Raw genomic sequence first — 13,057 nt, forward strand, 5'->3', positions numbered from 1 at the left:
TCTTTATTTCTGCACCTGGAAAGCGTTTATTCTAATGTGGAAATCCTTTTGCTAGATACCCCTTCGAATACGGAGGTGTTTGGGTGTTTTTTTCAGATTCATTTGCACATTTATTTTTTATATTTTGGTCTGGATGTACAAACTTTTCTGCGCATGTAGTGCCATTGAGAATCACAAAAATAATATTTATATTTGTGGTTGCCACAAGATGACTCTCAGAATCGGTATCCGTGGAATATTATGATTATATATTACAGTTTGGGGCGTGGCCACGAGCCAAGCATGGCGGACATGATTTAGGCTAGCTCCGTCTTTTGCCCTGAAATTTGCTAATTATCCTGAGTCCCAGTTTCCCAAGGGACACCCACCTTCACCCCACGACCAACGGAGGTACGGAGACCAGGCAGACCCGAGCTATGCTTCACGGGCTGCTTCCCATCGGTGAGAGGCACGGACGGACCCGGTGCGGCCTGAAACATGCTGTAAGCCACGGCCCGTGGTAGGAGGCGGAGCTGGGCAGCGTGCGACCTGACTGGAGATTAGCTGCCGGAGGCCGGAGGGTTAGTGCGGAGTGACCAACACATATGAGGCACTGGAGGAGACTGACTAAGGTCAAGAGGCCAGGCAGACCCGAGCTACACATCACGGGTGGCTGCCCGACGGTGTGAGATGCGGACGGTGCAGGAAAAGCCTTGACACACGCAGTAAGCCGCGGCCTGTGGCAAGGGGAGGAGCCGGGCTACGTGCGACCTGACTGGGGACGAGCTGCAGGAGGCCTGTGGGGAAGTGCGGCATACCGCGGCACGATAAACCTGGCGGAGGCTATACCCGGTGGCGGGAACTGCAGTGCAGCGTTCGCCTGAGGGGGATGAGATCGAGCTGCTTACAGGCACCGGAGGCATTACTGGGGACACGAAGGTATCCTGCTCGGAGCACCGACACCAGAGGAGCAGACAGGATCACAGCACAAGTGAGTGGTCCGATGTGTCCCTGAACAAAGTAACGGAAGTGTCGGTGGGAGCTGCCAGGTGCCGGCGATCTCTGGGAGCGTGAACGGCGGCCCGGACAGAGAAGGGAGTGCGCCTTCATCACTGGGACTGAGACTGCGGGCGCCATTTTGGACTTTGCTGCAGCGGCCGACATTGTCCCTCTGAGCCCGGGGACGACTCCCGTGGTGAGGAGGATAAGTGGGGCACGGGCTTAGTGGCGGAGGTCTGTGCGCAACATTACAGGGTGGAGTACCGGATTGGTGCGGTAAGGAGTAACACCGGCGTGTGCAGAGACTTTTAAGACTGCGTGCGCCTCTCCGGCATCGCCCTGTTTAGATGAGTAGTGGGAGTGAACTGGAGTCTGCGCTCATAGTGGCTGACTGGTTGGAGGTCTTATTGAAAGTGGTGAGGTTTTTTGGAGTGCACAGCGGTGTGTGTACCTGCCCCCCTGGCTATCGTGGGAGTGACAGCATAGAACGGGCAGTGGAGCCATTGTGATACGAGTGGCCGTACCCTCCCCCCGCCATCTGACATAGAGGGGATTCCACAGGGTACATCACAGGCTTTTGGGGTGAGGATATAGCGGGGACGATCGGAGTGCCCGAGAAGGATACCTCAGACTGCTCTTTGCCTATACTCCGACACGGGTGGAAGGTCTTGGAGGCGACTAGTGCCAGTGAGTGAGTGGCGCTATTAACTATGCACTGCGGACACGGGTGCAGAAGATACTAGCGTGACCCTAACACCGCTACCCTGACAAAACGAGCCATGGGGAGAAACAGGACCAAGACGCAGGAACAAGGAGCGAATGCGGATCTACAGTCGACTGGTTCAGACGACCCGCTGGCCTCCTCGAACGCCGACTTTGTGCCACCGACGGGCAAGGGCATGCAAGAGGCCAAACTGGACCTCATACTGGCCGAAATTAAAGCTTCCAGAGAGTCGCTTGAAACATGCATGGATAACATGGCAACTGGCCTGTCGCTCCTCCGGGCGGATCACAACAAACTGGCTGAAAAGGTCAAGGAGCACAAGATCGCAGCACACTGAACACTCCACAAAACTAGAGAACATGGAGAAGCAGCTTAAATCACTCTGGGACAGGATGGACGATGCGGAAGGGCGTGCACGCCGTAATAATGTGCGAATTTTAGGGGTTCCGGAATGGAGTGAAGTGAGGAATCCCACGCAGTTTGTAGAAGATTGGCTGAAGAAGGTAGTGGGGCCACAGGATCTTACTCCGTTGTACAGCGTGGAGAGAGTTCACAGAATACCAGGGAAGCCACCCAGGCTGGGAGCCCCACCGGGACCGCTAATAGCACGCCTTCTCCATTACAAGGACAAAGACTCAGTGCTGAGAGTGGCGAGAGAAAAGGCACCACTGAAATTTGAGGACAAGACCATATCTATTTACCCAAACTTCACCCCCGCGGTGCAGAAAGCCAGGTCGATGTTCCTGGGTGTGAAGCGCAAACTGCGGGACCGCAACCTGAAATACGCACTGCTATTCCCGGCCCGACTCAAAATAATACATGGCAACAAATCATATTTCTTTGACTCCCTGGAGGAGGCGGCGGAGTGGATGGAAGTGGTGCTGACGCAGCTGCATACGCAGGACCCAGTGGAAGAAGATCGAGATGCGGGACCGTCGCGCCAAGGAGGATCACAGCGTAGTGCGAAGGAGGACCACACGGTGGGACCAGAGGCGAAGGGAGGGGAAACACCGGCCAGAGTAGGGAAGACCCCGGAGGTGTCCCTGCTGACGGAGGGTGCACTGGCAGAGCACGATGCAAGGGACAGATCGGACTTAGGCAGTGGATCGGACACCCGTACGGAAATGTCGGGTTCGGTCACTAGTTTGCAACTCTTTCCTAAAATTACTGCCCAAATGGCGAATGACTTCTGATTATAGCCGTAGAAGACACCAATTGGTAATGTATGAGATTTACCTGGGAGTGGGGGTGGGCTAGTGGGGAACGGGATACATGAGTGCTTAGGGCACACTGCAGTAACACCGACAGGTACCTAGTGGCTGTGAGTGGTACCACCCCCCCAGAGCGCAGGCACGATCCAGTTTAACTGTTGCCCATGTTGGGCGATAATGTTTGGACCCCAGGTTTTTTCTCACGGGGACCTTAATGTTAGGGGGTTACGCTGTTTACTGGCACTTAGGACACCACAAATTATGTATACTACACAGTTGGTGAGGGGTCTGTTGAATGTACCTGCCAAGACCCACCATGGGAACTCTTAGCACATACACAGTATGCACCTGGAATGTGCATGGAATGGGGTCAATCTACAAGAGGCATAGAATTCTGGCGCAACTTAATCGGAGACATGTATCAATAGCGTGCCTTCAGGAAACTCACCTTAACAGTGCGGAGAGCGCAAAGCTACTTACAAAGTGGAACTGTTTGCTACTACCTATTCTGTGTTTTCGAGAGGGGCAGCTATATGGCTCAAGAACTCTGTCCTTTTTAAGTTAGTGGAAAAAAGAGTAGATCAAGAAGGTAGATATGTGTTCATACGTGGGTTGTTAGGTGGATCCCCTGTTGTGATCGGTAGTGTTTACGCACCGAATACGGGTCAGTCGGATTTCCTGGCTGCCCTTAATAGGGTACTGGCAGATTGGTCGGAATATAATTGGATACTAGGGGGGGATTACAATGCAGTATTAGACATATCCCTAGACAGGTCACACCAACCACTACAGGCCACCGAGAGTAGGAGACAAGCGGACGCTCTTACACAGTGGGCGGAAGGTTGGGATCAAGCTGACACATGGAGGAGCACACACTTGCTACACACGGAATATACATTCTACTCCCCGCCACATAAGCTGCATACTAGGATAGACCGGGTTTTCTGTACTAGACCTTTGTTGGAGTCGGTGGTGACTGCCGAGCATATGGGCAAAACGTTCTCTGATCATAACCCGGTGGAAGTCACGCTGCAATGGGGGAGGGTCCCAACTCCTATACCAACATGGCGCTTAACGCCGGATCTGCTCGAGGACACAGTATTTCGGACTGCCCTAGCGGACGCTATCTCGCACTACTTCACTACGAACGCTGGCACGGCTAGCTCACGACAGGTAGAGTGGGACGCCTTTAAGGTGTCCATGAGGGGGGTGGCGATGAGCACCAGGGTGGGCATGAGACACACGGTACTGGAGAGGCTCCGGGAGGTAGAGGGGCAGGTGGCAATGTTAGAAAGTGAGGCCGCAGGTACGAACGTACCTTTCACACCACTGCAAGAGGCGCACATACAACACGCTGAATTACTGGAGGAGCTGCGTATACTGGACTACACGTGCAGGCAACACGCACACGCGGAGAGATCGGGCCCTTTACTGGCACGCCTGGTGCGGAATGCTCCGGTGTATACGCCCATACTGGAGGTCACTGATCAGGGAGGGGTGCCGGTCACGACCCAAATAGGTATAAACACTACTTTTAGGGACTATTACGAGACACTGTATGGGCAGCACCATCAATTGTCGGTGGAGGCATTTGAAGTGTTTATGGCGGACCTCGAGCTGCCGCACCTTACGGTGAACCAGGTGAAGGACGTAGCAAGTCCTATCACAGTCTCAGAGATACGCCAGGCAATACGAGCACTGCCGCGGAATAAAACCCACGGGACCGACGGCCTTCCGGCCGAGTTCTATGGGGCCTATATAGATTTAATTGCACCACGCCTGCATGTAGTGTACCAAGAATCGCTGAAGGCACAGGGACTGCCACAGTCATCCCTGCAGGCGTTGATCGTCTCACTCCCGAAACCGGGCAGAGACGGGCTACAATTGGCTAATTACAGGCCTCTGTCCTTACTAAACACAGACTACAAAATTCTGAGTAAGGTTCTAGCGACGAGGCTGGCTCAACGCGTTCTGCAATTAATACAACCCGACCAATGCGGCTTCGGGCCCGGTAGAAGTACGGCGATGAACCTGCGGAGGCTCAGCCAGTTAATGCTTCATGAACATGCGACTGAGGGGGCGGAAGGCTGCATTTCCTTGGACCTAAAACAGGCCTTTGATTCCCTTAGGTGGGATTATATGTTTGCAGCGTTTGCAAAATTACTGCCTGAATTTATTGCCTGTGTAAAGCTGTTATATACCCGCCCAACGGTCCGGGTTCGCATGAATAGGTGCATCTCGACACAGCTAGAGATAGCGAAGGGCACTAGACAGGGATGCCCATTATCCCCCCTCTTATTTATACTAGCGTTGGAACCCCTGCTGTGTAAGCTTCAGACAGCGGCGCAGCAAAGGGGCATACGAAGGGCCGCAACGACTCATGTGGTGTCGGCTTATGCGGACGACATTGTCCTCTACCTGGGAGATGTGAGAGGCAGTCTAGACCCTATCCCAGAAATATTTGAAGATTTCCGGGCATTGTCGGGCCTCACGATTAATGACGCTAAGTCTTATGGGTATTGTTTCAACGCCGCCGCGGATTCAGCCCAGCTGCGCTTCCCCCCCCACACCTTTCAGGTGGAGACGGTGACTTTCCGATATCTCGGCATACAAGTATACAGGGAAGCGAGAAGCATGATTGACGGGAACCTGGGTAGAGCGATAGCTGCTCTGAAGTCGCAGGTGCAGTTTTGGACCGCATTGCCGCTATCGGTGGCGGGCAGTGTGGCCATTGCTAAAATGGTTGTACTGCCCCGGCTTATATATTTCTTAACAAACTTGCCCTTTATAGCCCCTGCGACCATATTTAAAACACTGAACACTATGCTTACGGAGCTGATCTGGGGGTCGGGTAGACGGCGCATTAGTTTGGCTAAGCTGCAGCTGCCCACTGCGGAGGGAGGTATGGGGGTCCCTGATATGTTGGTGTATGGTTATGCGTGTCAACTGCAATGGCTGGCCTACTGGCTGGTGGGCCGCAACCTACATGAAATAGGCATGACGGAGGCGGACAGGGCGAGGGGCGTCATACATACATTGCTGCTCCCGAGGGTTGAGATCCCTAGGACGACACCACCCCTGCTTAAACTTGCCATTACCTGCTGGAGGAAGGCGGTGAAATACACGAACGCAATGTCCTCCTATGCCCCCACGATACCTCTACTAGGGCTACCGACGGGAACGGGCCAGTTGTCGAGCCGGGTACTAACTGCCTGGCATGATGCGGGCGTAGTGCAGGTGGGGGACCTGTTTGCGGAGGGCCATGTCATGAACTTCGAGGACTTTTGCAGTTCACACCTCGCCCCGGGAGGGCTGTTCCTATTGCATGCTGGGGTACAGCGCTACATTAAGCAGACATGGGCACTGAATGGAGATGAACCCCCCACGAATCCATTGCTCTCTATGCAGTACTTAATGGGAACAGGCAGCCATTTGAAGAAGTGGATAGCGAGTGGCATCAGGACAGGGAGGGCAGCCTCACTACAACCCCTACGAGACAGATGGGAGGGTGACATAGGGAGGGCTATTAGAGACAAGGAGTGGGTACGAATTTTGAAATTCCCGAAGAAAGTATCAAGAAACCCGAAATTTAAATGTATTCAACTTATGGTGCTGCATAGAGCTTACCTCACACCTCATCGATTGCAGGCCATATTCCCAGATACGGCGGACACCTGCCCCCGATGCAGAGCAGCTGATGCGCAATTACTGCACATGATATGGGATTGCCCAAGGCTGGGATACTATTGGAAGACAGTCCATGATGAGCTGACCAAGTTGGCTCCGGTCAGACCATACACATCTATGGAGTATAGCTTGCTGGGGTTGGGCCCTACTGAAAAGAAAAAAAGCATAGCAACACGATTTGCCGATCTGGCACTGCTGCTTTCCAAGAGAACCATAACTATGAGGTGGAAGTCGGCTAGGCCCCCAGACCTAGATGTGTGGCGGGGAGAAGTAGTGCGATGGGGGAAGGCAGAGGGTATGGCGCTGCAGCGTGAAGAACGTAGGGGCCTCAGGAGGGCTCTGATATCCCTAGATTGGAATGCTATGGTTGGGGCTTTTGAATCCGGTAACGATGATAGTATGTCTTTGTCCTCTATGGACAAATAGAATGGAGGTTATAGTGGCTAGCGAGAAGGGAGTTGCTCGTTCACTACACGGAGCGAGCACGGATCCAGGTGTAGAGGAGTATGTTGAATACATATTGGACGTAGAACTGTGGGTGAAGATGGCAGAGTGATGTCTGGGGGACAGACATGGACTAATGGGATCACGTACCAAGTGTGAATAAAATGTAAAGGAAATGTAAAAGTGTCAGTTCTAAGGCGGAAGCGGGTAGGGGGAGTTAGTGTGGGAGTAGTTGTTAAGATACCGGAAAACTTGAAAATGCCAATATTTGTAATATTATATGCGATATATATATGGACTTTCTGTATAAGAATAATATGATATGCAATGTACCCATTTGTATATGTCCATGTTTAATGCTGATAAAAAGGTTTTCACAAAAAAATATATATATATTACAGTTTTAAGTTTAGGAAAATCCGTTGTTGCCAATTTTGAACAAGTGACTACGATTGTGCTTTTCAGGTTGGAGGCAGGGGAGTTGTAGCAGGTGAGCGGTCCTGCTTTCTGTGGACCACCCGGATGTATATGAACCTCACCCTCTAACCAGGCTGGCCAGAGTCTTTAAATAAAAGGGAGAAGATTGCTCGTGGTCTCACTCTGACACCATGATGCTGAGTACAGAGGAAATGTCTATGGGACCCGGGAGTGGGGCCTACTACACGCGGGGTGCTGGCATGCATCAATGTAACCGCATCACACTGGAGCGAGGGTGGGATGAGCACAGTCCCAACAACCAAGTACCTGAAGCAGCAACATCCAACATCCTCTTGGGTTGGACCCAGCAGCTTCACTCCCCACTGTGCACAGCATTGCGGCACCTAGGCGAACTCCAAGACCAAACGCGTGTCCAAAAGTGACGTGCCTGCGGCTAACACCCCTCTCTCCTCGTCAAGCGGAGGTTGAGTGAGAAGAAGCAGCCAGATCCCCAGGCAACATGTAGCATCAAGCCGAAGCCTTGAGGTGAGCAGTGGCAGTTGTAAGCCCCGCCCAGTGCACAAGGAAGCATGTGCAGCCCAATCGCTTCTCGGCAAGAGGAGAGCACAGTCACACAGTACTAACAGCACCAGGGAGGAAATGCTCTGGGTTTTATGAGTTTTTTCCTGTTTATCTACCCAATTATATTGCATGCTTATGAAAGGTACATGCGGGGTTGTATTTATTTTTGTCTTTAATTGGATGGATTCCATGTAAAGGCTTTGTTTATTGTTCTTGGGTTGCTTTTCTCCCTGTGCTTCATCTACTTAAGTTATTGCTGAGTGCTGGAATAAAGGAAAGGATTGTAACCTGAATAAAAAATAATCTGAAAGTAGCATGTTGCATGCCCAGGATGCTGTACACATAGCCGCTGCCATCTGAAATAAAGCAGATTCCCATAATGTTTGCATCTAAAAACAATTGTTATACCAATATGGCATTGCTTCTTCATGTACATTATAATCCAGCGGTTGGATTTTAATTTTCTGCACTGTATCTTACAAACAGAGTCATCCACTCCTCCTCCATCCCCACCCTAATCTAACAATATAGCACAAACTTATTTGGAGAAAGACTGCAGCCATGATACAGACCACCTATTATGTATGAATAAGGCTGCTTTATTAAAAAGGGTGCACATCACAACAGAATAACCTGGCAACTGTCTTACAAAACTAAAACCTCACTATAAGTCTGTCAGACTACCACCTGGCCCCACCTCCACCCCTACGACCCCCCCAAACATACACACCCTGCAATTAAGACATTACAAAAAATCCAATGTATTGCTTTACAATATTTCCAAGTTAAATTGATACTTGTATAGCGCACTACTCACCCGCAAGGGTCTCAAGGCGCTTGTACGAATACCGCTGTGGAACCCATCCTGGCTTTCCCTGTGAGGTGTCCACTCCTGGGCACCCCCAAGGTGGAGGCCAGGCATCCTTAGCGTTGTGGGGGCCATTGAGGAGATTAAGCAAGCTATTGCCCAGAGTTGCAGAGTGGGACTCAATGATTGGAATAGGAACCGAGGCGAGAATTATCACGTCCGTGGAATTTTGAGCCCAAGACCCGCCGAGGCGGGGAATTGAACCCTGGTCCCGGGCTAGCCCTCTGCTTCAGGGTCTGCCGCTCTAACCATTGAGCCACACTTCTCCACAAGTTCTATTAACCCTACATCCTATGCCTGAAAGTATGAAACTAGAAATAACTAAACGTCCTAAACTGAACCATGAACTACCTGCCTACCATTTCCCGGAGAAGTGCTAATAGCAGATATGCGGTGACCCAGTCACCCGCCCTGTGCCAAAAGACCGCCCCCACTTTCGCTCCAGAATGGTGTGACCATTGCAATGCCCACCAAACTGGACAGGGGCCTGGTGCCTCCACCACCTGTCATATGACCGTCTACCCTGGCCCCGGAGATCTGTTTTTGATTGACTAAACCATATCTCAAGCCTACCCTCTCGCGTGACCACGTCCTCCCAACACACTTCGACCTCTTCCTGCCAAGCAATTCTGACACCCGAAAGACCCCCCCAAAAAAACCACACGATCAGTGTGGAAAAAAAGGAATGTTTCCTCATCATTGCTGCACACGACAGTTAATACTGCTAGAACTTGGCATAATAGCTGCCACAATATTGGTATTCTAGCCCTCCTCGATGGACCCTGTTCCCACGCCCAACCCTCCGGGATCCTACACCCCAGTTAGTCCGCCGATGGAGCATTGCCACACACATTAATTTACCCATAAATGCAATCCCCGGTAATTTCCTGGCAATGGTCACCCTCAAAAGACCTCACTCAATCAGGTCTAAGATTTACTGGATGACATCCTCTGCCCATAACCACAATTCAACCCGCCACTGCATCCTGGAATGCCAAAACTCTGTCCAGGCCAGGACATACTTGACTCTCCTGGATTCTGCAAGTGTCCCTACCATCAATTGTAACATCCGGCTTTGCCTACGTATGACAGATGCTGAGGTATGGACTTCGGGGTCCTGATGGCATCCTTGGCCAACCCACATAATCTCCCCCACTGCGAATGTGACAAAGTATCCACAATGTCATTGTCCACACCCAGCCCATGCAGTGCTTTGAAAGCAATGTCGTAACGCAAACATCCCAGCAGAAATATTCTCATAGTCTTAGGACCTGTACATCCCTGGCGGATTGACAATTGTCTATCTCTGATACAGCCATGTTATCCACTCGAAACATCACTCTCTGGTGGGCCAACTCCTCCCTCCAAAGCGTCACTGCCACCACCAGGGCAAAAAGCTCCAAAAATGCAATGCTCCTGTTGCCGCTGAGCGAATGATTTGGCCATGTTTCGGTGCATCACCTCCCTTGCTAATAGAGTCCAAAAACTAGGCTACCCGCTGCATCTGAAAAAAATATGGACATCACACTACAGGTCCCCTTCTTGTGCCAGCGGTACCCCATTGAAAGACTGTAGAAACACACCCCACAGATGGAAGTCTTCTTTTTCCCTGGCATAGCTGGACATGATAATGAAGCAAGTGTTTGCCTGACAAGGCATGGCCCAACCTCCTGCAGAAAGTCCCCTCTGCCCAGGACCTGTACCTGTAGGCATGACCCTCAGGATGGCCAACATCTTGACCTTCTTGTCCTGAGGCAATTGCACTTATATTTTACAGGATAAATTTAAATGTCCAGAAATGACAGCACTGGGCTAGGGCTCACCATTTTCTCGGATGTCAATGGAACCCATAGATCTCCTATTAGCTCTTGGAAACTACTAAGACGAAATCACCCAAGTAATGTGTGACCAGCCGATGCCCTGTGCACCATGAAAATAGCCACTGCTAAAAGGAGCTGAAGCATTCAAACAACGCGTAAGAGATAGAGCAACCCATCGACAATGCTTTGACCAAGTACTACTTCCTCCACTTCCTCTTAAAATGGATGCCCAAGAGTTGAAAATCATTGCAATTTTCCTTCAGTGCCCACTGTCACTATTGGTGTATGGAGGAGTATGATACGGTGGCCACTTCCTCTGCAATTAAATTATTTACTGATCCCACCTTCCAGCCATGACGAGTGCTGGATCAGTCTGAATTCTCCCTCCTCTTTCTTGGGGACCACTCCAATTGGAGATCTGAATACATTTTCCATGGGCCACTAAGAAAAGGGGCCTGCCATCCTACCTTCCCTCACCTTCTTGTTTAGTTTGTCCTGCACTGCCTGCTTCTGTTCCATGGCTGAGCGCAGTTACCTGCCCACCTACCGACTCACCGCCCCATATAACAAAACTGAAACCCTTCCAATAAGACCCTTGCATCCTTCCATCGCTTGTAGTGCCCTAGCCAGATGTCCAACCTGTCTAACTTTACCAGACTATGAGCCCTTTGGCCCTGCCTCCTGTGTTCACCTACCCCTTCAAGCACCAGCAAACTTCTCCTGCTGTCCCCCGAAATTACCCTTGGACTGCTGCCAGTGGCTTCCTCCCTGATGGTATCCACCCCCGCCCAAAACGGTTGACCTCCAATTTCAGCATTCGTAGTGGAAATTACAATATTCGTGGATGCTGAGCACTTTATTGAAGTCTCAGCAATTCCCTTCCGGCCTCCTGTTGACTCTTGCTCATGCTACCAACCCCTCCTTGGGTGGGGCACCCCTGAAAGGGACGGTAGACTATGGGCAGTCCGCTGACAGTGAATATTGTCTTCCATCCTGCCCATATCGTGTGTTACCATATTTCGCTGTCTAGTTCTCCGCATTTTGCTTCTGGGTCCTATGTCAAATGCGCCCTGAATTCTTTTGTTGTACTGGGTCCAAGCGTATACTCCCCCCTTATTTGTGCCTTCTGGATGACGTCCATGTATTTAAACATAGCTACGCAACGCTCCAGGTAATTTATGCAATATATGCTGGTGTAAATTAGGTAGGCCGCTGTCCAATTTTCAATCATAAGGGGTACCTTCGGCCTCTTAGCCAATTCGTACTCTTCCTCCTTGGATCCTTCTTTGGATCTCACCCTCCGGTGTAACAATTTGAGCATCTCTACATATTCCCCTTTCCATATGCGCTCTTTCTTGGACAGCATAAGGTGTGCCCCCAAAGGTTTGGTCACCCCCATATAAGGTATATTAAACTTTAACTCCTTGATCTCAGGACCCTCCTTTTTATCTCCCTTATTAGCCTCCTCCCCTTTGTCCTTCCCTGTGACTGAACTACCCTCTTCTTTACTGATACCCAGGCCCTCTGCCTCTCTGGTGCCTATCCCCCATCCTACACATATATATTTTTTTTAAATACCTCCCCCTCCCCCCTTGCAGCTCCTCATCGTCCATACCAATGGGCACAATCTCAGGCTTCCCCGTCATGCACCTGGTCTTACCTGGCTACAAGGAGGGTGCCAGTAGATATGCAGTCTGCCTTGCGGGTCTTGATACTTCTGGCTCTCTCACTGGCCTCGCCTCAGGCCACCACGCCTTTTCTGGCCTCTCTGCACACCATTGCAACACACTAGGCGCAACATTAGAGCTTCCCCATCGACTTTATCATCATTCTACCTTAGTTCGCTTTCTTCAGGGCTATCCTCATTGAAATCCAGCACCTCAGTGCCATGCACCTCCTCCTGTGGCCATCCCAGGCCCGCATGCACCTTTAGGGTTGGCGACCTTTTGACAGCTATACCCTTAACCGTATGCTGGGTGTCCAGGGGGGCTGCCTGAACTCTTCCTTGCTGCTCCGGCACCACTATGCGAAGACCGTCCATCAATCTCTCTCTGGAGGTCATGCAGGTCCCTCTAAATGCTGGAGCCAGCAAGGACATTCTGGGCCTGCTTTTGCTGGCCGTGACAGGCTCTCCCGCCGATATCAAGCGTATCCATACTGGAGCCAGCCCTCTATTTGCCTCGGCGCAAGTGAGCCGCTTCCAGGTCTGCTGACTCATCCTCCCTGCGCCATATGTTGCTGTGCAATAAAAATGGCTGGACTGGTGTGCTGGTTCCCTGCTTCATACGTGATCGTTCTGCCATCCTCTTCCTACCCCTCTGCCATC

The 13,057-nt window shown here is 51.2% G+C and overlaps 1 protein-coding gene across 2 annotated transcripts in view; it reads left to right on the forward strand.

The window, feature by feature from the left end:
• TINAG (tubulointerstitial nephritis antigen) overlaps positions 1-13,057 on the forward strand; it is a 1,388,447-nt gene that overhangs the window by 575,724 nt on the left and 799,666 nt on the right. The window lies entirely within an intron of this gene.

This window comes from Lissotriton helveticus, chromosome 6 (assembly GCF_964261635.1).
Source record: "Lissotriton helveticus chromosome 6, aLisHel1.1, whole genome shotgun sequence".
In the NCBI taxonomy this organism is placed as follows: domain Eukaryota; kingdom Metazoa; phylum Chordata; class Amphibia; order Caudata; family Salamandridae; genus Lissotriton; species Lissotriton helveticus.